Below are 8,799 nucleotides of genomic sequence, written 5' to 3'. Positions count from 1 at the left end.
CACATCAAAAAGAGACACAGATTCCCGTGCCGCTGACAACAACAGAAGCAGACAAAGAAGACACAGCAAATAGACACAGAGAACAGACAACCAGGGTGGGGGGGGGAAGGGGAGAGAAATAAATAAATAAATAAATCTTTTTTTTAAAAATCTCATTTTCAAATAACAAATACTCTAGAAAGGAAGGTAATCATATGTACAGTTAAATTAACTACTCAGTCTGTGATAAAGGCTATTAAGGAACGTACGAAAAGTGCTTTAAGAATAGTAAGAAAGGATAGAATCTAAACCCCCTCTTGATGTAAAGGGGAACTGGACATAACCATCCCAGGGTCCACAGAATAGAGGAATAGAGTATGGATTAGAGTGGACTTACTGGTGTTTTGCTGGGGAACTACTGTGATTCGTAAGGGAAGAAATTGTAGTAGTGATGTGGAGAGGGTGGCCACGGTGGCTGCTGATGGTAGGGAGACGGAAGCAGAGATACGGTGGGGGGGCATTTTCAGGATTTGGAGTTATCCTGGGTGGTGCTGCAGGAACGGATGCTGGATATTGTGTGTCCTGCCATGGCCTGCTGGGTGGACTGGGGAGAGTTTGGACTGCGATGTGAACCACTGTCCACGTGGTGCAGCAGTGCTCCAGAATGTGTTCGCCAGGTGCAGTGGATGTGCCGTGATGATGGAAGAGGCTGTTGATGTGGATGAGGTGGAGGGTTTATGGGGACCTCATATTTTTTTAATGTAACATTTAAAAGAAAATAAAGAAGAAAAAAAAAGAAAGGATATATTTTTCATTAATACCCCAAGAGAAAGAGTGTAGGGGTAGAATGAGACTGGACATATTTATTTGGAAGAGAAGAGGAGGCAAAGGAGAGTGAGAACAGAGACTGAACTGAGATTTTTTTTTAAAACAAACCAATTTTATTGATATATATTAATAAAGCATACAATTCATCCAAATTGTACAATTAATGGTACGTGGTATAATCACATAGTTGTGCACTCATCATTTCAATCTTATTACAGCATTTTCACTATTTCAGTAATAATAATAATAAACAAAAAAATAGACAAACAAGAAAATTCTTCACTCTCTATCTCTCTACACCTCCCCTGCTGTACAAAGCTGCTATTTCTGGCTATTCTTGCACATTTATTTATTTATTTGTAAGCAGTTTTATTGAGATATAGTCACATACCATATGATCTATCCAAAGTATATAATCAATGACTTTTAGTATAATCACAATGTTGTGCATTCACCACTACAAAAAATTTTAGAGCAACTTCTCCAAAAAGAAAAATGCCATACCCCCTGGCATCACCTCTCAATCCTCTATCCTTCTCCAGCCTTATATAATCAGTAATCTCATTTCATCTTTATATATTGATTTATATTTACATTTTCTATAAATAGAATCATACAATATATAGTACTTTGTGTCCACTTTCTTTCATTTAGCATACTTTTTTGTCTGATATTAACATCTTGTAGTATTAACATGTATTTGTTCAGTTTCAAAGAAAAACAGACTTCTATATTCAATTTTACCCATATTTGCATTTCACATGTTATTTTACTATGCTATACACTCCCATGTTACCTTTTTTGTTCTCCTTTTAGTAATATACATGACCTTAGGCTTTCGCTTAAAGTCACTGAGATTTGCACTTAAGAGAAGTGATAGGTATAAGAGCCTTCAAAGTCAAGGCTGTCATTAGACCCATAGACTTGTCAGTTAGGAAGTGTATTTGGCAGAGTTCTCCAGAGAAGCAAAACCAACAAGATCCATACCTATATGTAAGCTTTATATAATATATATATACACAAACACACATACACATACCATTATATAAATATAAATATTAAGAAATTTATTATAGGAATTGGCTCATACAGACATGGAGATTGGCAAGTCCATATCCATAGGGAAATCCTCAAGTTGGAAACTTCACTGAAGATGAAGTCAAACTTCCCAGGAGAAGATGGTTGGCTGAAGTAGGGAAAGAAATGCTTTTTTCTGGGAAACGGACTTTGGCCCAGTGGTTAGGGCGTCCGTCTACCACATGGGAGGCCCGCGGTTCAAGCCCCGGGCCTCCTTGACCCGTGTGGAGCTGGCCCTTACGCAGTGCTGACACGTGTGGAGCTGGCCCATACGCAGTGCTGATGCGCGCAAGGAGTGCCCTGCCACACAGGGGTGTCCCCCGCGTAGGGGAGCCCCACGCGCAAGGAGTGCATCCATAAGGAGAGCCGCCCAGCCCGAAGAAGGGAGCAGCCTGCCGAGGAATGGCGCCGCCCACACTTCCCGTGCCGCTGACGACAACAGAAGCGGACAAAGAAACAAGACGCAGCAAAAAGACACAGAAAACAGACAACCGGGGGAGGGGAGGGGAATTAAATAAATAAAAATAAATCTTTAAAAAAAAAAAAAAAAGAAATGCTTTTTTCTGACTGCTGAAATCCTTAGTTCTCTCTTTTAGTCCTCTACCTGATTGGATGAGGAGATTTCTTTCACTGCTGAAGGCAATCTCCTTTTACTGATTATGGATGCAATCAGTGCACAATCAGTGTTATAGAAACAATCAAATGACTAATAATTTAAAATGCATCCATGAAATAGCCTCATAGTAAAAATCAGTCCAGTGCTTGCATGACCAAACAACGGGGCATCATAACCCAGCTAAATTGACACATGAAATTAACCATTACAGGGTATCATTAGAGCTTTTCCAGAGAGGAGATTCAGTAATACAGTAACATTTAAATTCCAAACAATTAAAGGACACATTAAGTGTATTTCTACAATGGTATTCTCATTGATGCCAAGAGAAAACTAAGAAGATGTCTTAGAATACAAAAAAAAAAATCTGTCTTTAATAACACAGGTAAAAACTGTAATCAGAAATCACAACTATGAAAGAGAGCTGCAGAAAACAATAAATTTTCAGACAAAGCAATGCTGGGTGCTGGCAGTGTACTCATATCTCATGTGCACCATGAAGTTCTCCCAAGGTAGATGACATCATACTAGGGGATACACTGAAGCATCTCTTGCCTAGTGTAGTAAATTAAGAGAATTGGATGGGCTTGGAGCAATCACTGAATTCCATTCCACTTGGAAGGAATCTAAGACTAGAGGAGGAAGTATGTAGGTCAGGCCTAATCATAAGACACAGTAATCAGTGCGGTAGCAGAGAAAAGAACATCAACAATTCTCTAGGCATCTGATGAACAGAGTTAAAGTCATCTCCCAACACCAAACCCTGTGTCACCTACCTGGAGCTACTGATTTCTGCTGCTTTCCTGCTTCAACAAAGAGTCGTGATTGGACTCTTCTGAGTAGATTAATCCCCTCGCACATTCTGGAAACCACAGTCATTATTCTGAATTATAGAAAAATTTAATTCTCACACAACATAATCAGCCAATTATATATAAAATATTACTGGGACAGTTATGAAATAGACAACAAACTCTGACTGGAATATAAAGTGAAACCTAGGATTTAAAATGAAAACTTATTTTAATTTTTAAAGAGAATAATCAAAAGGCAAAGGAATATTTTAGCCAGAAGGAAGTAACTGGAAAAGGGCAAACACAGAAGTGGGTGAGAGTTTGGGGCACTCAAATGTTCGTAGTGAGTTAACATGGTGGAAAACAGCCACCGTGGAGTAGAGGGGTCCCAGATGAGGCTCCAGCTGTAGGCACAGGCCAAGTCGGAAAGAGTCTTGTATGGCATGCCAAGAAATTCATCTTTTTCAGGTACCCTAATGGGCTTTAAGTAACATTCTAACTCTAAAAGATGATAAGATTTGTGTTTTAGAAAGATTAGTCTGTGGGTAATATGAAGTTTAGATTATAGAAATAGAAAAGATAGACAGGAAAACAAGTTAGGGGTCATAAAATAACAGTTTAGAATGTGACAGGCAGTAACAGTGGAAATGCAATGGAAAAAATGAATAAAGAGTACTTGGTCAAAATGAGGGAGGACTTCACACTTTCTGTAAAGCACTACTGAGATACTATAGTCTTAGATGGTGAAGAGTCATGGATAAAAGGAAATTAGGGAACAATTCTTTCTTCATAATTCTTTCTCTGTTTGAACTAATAATGCCCTTTAGTTAAAATTCAAGTGTCCTGCCTAGGTACTCAGTGTTAGTGAAATATTAACCTACTGCTCCCTCCATCCTATCTCAGGGCAGTGAGTACAAAGGTCCATTCAAGCACAATAAAGCTGAATAGTGTCATGTGAGAGGAAAGGGTTCCAAGGGATTTTTTAAAAAACGTGAAACAAAGACAACAGATGATATGTAAATAAACTTGGAGAAGTAGATCCTATGTAAACTGCGTAGATGTAGATAGTTGCTGAACACCAACATAATTTGCCTGTCCTCTTTGAAAATATTAATGTCATAAAAAATAAAGAACAACTGAGCAACTGTTACAGATTGAAGAAAACATGACAACTAAATTCAACGAATAATCTTAGATTTGATGCTCCATGAAAAAAAAAATTACAGAGAACATTATTGGGACAAATTATGAATAAAGTCTGCTTATTATACAATAGAATTGTACCAATATTGTGCCGTTTTTATTACTCAAACATAGTCCCTTTTTATCATGTAAGATTTTTTACCATGAAACTGATTTTTTATATCATCAAGGCAAACTTGCTTTTTTCTTATTTTCCTTGTATATTTTCTTTCATTTCCTCATTTCCAGCTTTTTATTTTATTTTTATTTAAAGTATATTTAGCTTAATATATGTCTTCATACCATTCTATATTTATATCTATAGCTATATATCTAAATCTCAGTGGCAAAGATGTGATTTTTTTTTAAAGATGTGAATTTTAAGAAGATATTAGCCATGTGTGGAAGAGCTGATGGTAAAGTCTACTTGAGATAATGAGTCCTGATGCCGCTGGTGGTCATGGTGATGAATGGGTGTCACCCTCAAGATTCTGAAGAAGCATGCCATACGTATACATAGCACCTACTCTGGCTGGGCAGTAATTGGGACCCTAAGGCACAGTTTTCCATTATAGTTGAACTTCCTGATATTGTTAATATGTAAGTATAAGTTACGTAATTGAATGTCCGTGTTCTTTGAAAATCATACTGAACTTTTAGGGGTAAAGATATATGATATCTCAATTTAGTCTTAAATGGTTCAAAAGACACACTGACATGCATACATGTACATATATATGCATGCAATTATGTTTGTGTGCATACGCATGGGAGAGAGAATGAGAGAGATAAGATGTGTCAAAATGTTAAAAATTGGTAAGCTCTGGCCCACGCGCAGTGCTGACACACGCAAGGAGTGCCACCCCACCTAGGGCAGCCCCACACGCAAGGAGTGCACCCGGTAAGGAGAGCCGCCCAGTGCGAAAGAAAGTCCAGTCTGCCCAGGAGCGGTGCTGCACACACGGAGAGCTGAAGCAGCAAGAAGATGCAACAAAAAGAGATACATATTCCCATGCTGTTGAAAGAATAGAGGTGGACACAAAAGAACACACAGCGAATGGGCACAGAGACAGACAACTGGGGGGAAGAGGGGGAATGGGAGAAAAATAAATATAAAATAAATAAATCTTTTTTTAAAAATTGATAAGCTGAGTGAAGAGTATACAAAATTCTCTATATTATTCTTGCATTTTTTTACATGAATGAAATTATTTCAGAATGATTTATAAAATTTAATATAAAAAGTAAAAATACTAATAAAAATGAGAAATTGATAAATCTGCAATCGTGTTGAAAGCCTGTAACTTATTAATTAGCTACATAATTTGTGCTTAGAAAGGTAATGGGACAGTGGGTAATGGAAGCCATGATAGAATTGTACTAAATAATTTTTCTGAAAAGACCACATCTTTAGATTGAAAGGGCTTGATTATTTCAAAGCTGAATTAATAATGAAAGGTAAGCATGCAGGCATATCCATAGAAAATCATTAAACTATAAGGATAAATAACACAATATTATAAACGTATAGACAGAAGTTACAAGTTAATATTTGATTACTCATTTGTAACATGGACGTAAAAGAATGTAGAAGAATATCACCAGATTGCTAAGAGTAAAGAATTACCTTAACATCCTCTACTTAATCAAGATAATAATCAACAATTAGGGTGACAAAAAAGATATTTCAAAATATGTAAAATTCAGAGAATATGTCACTCATGTACATGAACTGCAAAAAATAATTGAGAGAGGACCTTCAAATAATTGAATCTAAAGAGAAACTTTGAAATAGAGTAAGATGAAGAAGAAAGGAAAGAGTGAAGAAGAATAAGCTATGCAATAGTACCTTTATTCATCTGTATATTTCTTCATGGAGTGGGATGGACTTGTCAAATGTGATATATATCATAAACAAACTCTTAAAACAGCAGAAAGATAGTCGAATGGAAATTCTAATAAGTACTAAACTATTTCAGCAAACCTAGAATTTGGGTCATGGGGAAGAGGAGGGAAGCAAAAACCTTCCAAGTTTCTAATCAGGGAGTAGAGGAAAATAGAGTTAAGCAGAGGGAAAGTCTTCTAAATCTCTCATTTTTTTTGTGGGAAGGGGTAGCTGCAAAAAAAACAAAAACAAAAAATAGAGGAAGAGTGGGACTTGTGGGTGAAAAACTGGTGTTTTATTTTTAAACAATAGTAGATTCACATGCATCTAATTACATAAACACAGAAATGAAAGGTTATTTAAAAAATGAGAAGCCACGTTAGAACTTACAATTAAACAAGGAAAGAATAGCAAGTCAGTCAAACCAGGAAAAACATGGAAATGAAAAAAAATAATAATAATTCTGTGAAAAAGTAATGAAGCCTTTAATTTTCAGTAAGATAGACTGGACATACTTAAAATATCTTTTTAAGGCATGTATTAATAGTATACGCATTGATAGATGGGTAGATATATTAAATAGATTATCAATAGATAGTGATGATAGAAAGATAGATAAGATATGGATAGATTTAGAGGTAAATAAAAAGGAAGGAAGGGAGGAAAGGAGGAGGGAGGGAGAGGTGGGAGGGAGGAAGAAGGAAAGGAAACCCAGCCTTTACATTTTTTGGATGAACCTGCAGGAAATCACTCAAATGTATGGAGGTCAAGATTGAGGCAGAAGCATCAAATCTGGGAGGTAGGTCATTGAAGACATCAATTATTCTGCAGCATCCAGGAAGCCAAGTGGTCTAGAGATGCCCCTGAAGAAGAAAAGAGGACAAAGCTTTGGGTCTTCACAGAAAGGGAAACTTGTAGTTATAATGAAAAATAAGATTAATTTAGCATAAAAAGATAACTTGGAAGAAAACATTTCTCACAAATAGAACTGATATTATTCAGTATATAAAATGTTCTACTACAAATAACACAATGGAATAGGAATAAAAGTTATGCCCTATGCTTGATCTTCACTGTGCCCAGCTCTCAGCTATAAAATGCACTATTTCCCAGCTGAAAATTGCTGAGTCAATAGACATGCCCCTTTAGTGTGTTGTAGAAAGACTAGATTGAAGGCTAGTGTTGCCAGGGAGTTGCGTAGACAACTGAAAGATTGTCTATGTTAGTGGTACAGACTCTCCTTTCGTATATTATACATATTAAATTGTTTTCTACATACCATAAAGATACAACTTATAAATTGAGATAAATTACAATTATCTATAATATTTTTTAAAATGTACAATTAAAATAACAATCAGAAAATTAAAGAATTATGAAATAAAGCCAATAAGATAGTAAAAGAATACACAAAACTAAAAAGTTTAGTGAGCATAACACAAGAAATTGTGAAGGCTAAAATTGTGTAACAAAACAATTAAAATAACTTTATTAAGAGAGTATAATAAAAATCAAGAGCATAGAAGTGAGTTTTGATAAACCAGGAGACAAAAAATTCAAATCAAAGCCATGTAAAAGGGAACAAAATATTCTGAAACAATACAGTGGGGAAAAGCTATAATTTATTCTGAACAAAATTAAAATATCCTGAATAAAAATAAATTATAAAAAGAGATGTGACATATTTCTCCATCATTTATATTTTTTAATTGAATCAGCTTTTTGCAGCTTAGACTTATTTCCTTCTCAAGTTTTGGTATTCAAGTAAGGTGACTTCGGAAAATGGATAGGAAAGCTCATCTGGAATAGATTCAATAACATGAGAATTTTCTATTCTTTAAAGTTTAACTAGAACTCATGTGCAAAACTACTCAAATGATGTTGCCTTCTATATGCTCACTATTTCAACATATTTCCAAATTCTTATAAGGAGATTGTTCTATGCAAGTTTCCCTCTTGAAAGTCGAGCAACTTTGAAAATTTATATTTTGCTAAGAAATATTATCTGTCCTCAAGAATATAAAATTTTTCTATAAAGTAAGGAACTATTCTCTTACATAAATATAAGGTAAAATTTCAAGTCCTGCTAGCTCTTATTCTTCTGTAATACTCTGTACTTTCCTTAACTAAAGGAAATTAGATGCATTTCCTTTTCACTCCTGGGGATTTACTACAACATTCTTTAGAGTCTAGTCTAGTGAAATTTTTCCCCCAGTCTGCAATGTGGGGTTAAGAATATTTAGAAATATACTATATTTTGGTGAATGCGTACTATAAGCTCTGGGAAGTCATAAATTAATTTGAAATGGCAAAAAATGGTGTCCAAGTACTAGAAGCATTTACATAAAATAAGAATTCTTAAGTATTTATTAGGATGCTGGAAACCACTTTACCAGAAACCTACATGAAGAAAAGTCAAATACCAAAAGAGGACCCTG

Source organism: Dasypus novemcinctus, chromosome 7 (genome assembly GCF_030445035.2).
Source record: "Dasypus novemcinctus isolate mDasNov1 chromosome 7, mDasNov1.1.hap2, whole genome shotgun sequence".
Classification (NCBI taxonomy): domain Eukaryota; kingdom Metazoa; phylum Chordata; class Mammalia; order Cingulata; family Dasypodidae; genus Dasypus; species Dasypus novemcinctus.
The sequence above is the reverse complement of the archived record's forward strand: the minus strand, read 5'-3'. Positions refer to the sequence as shown.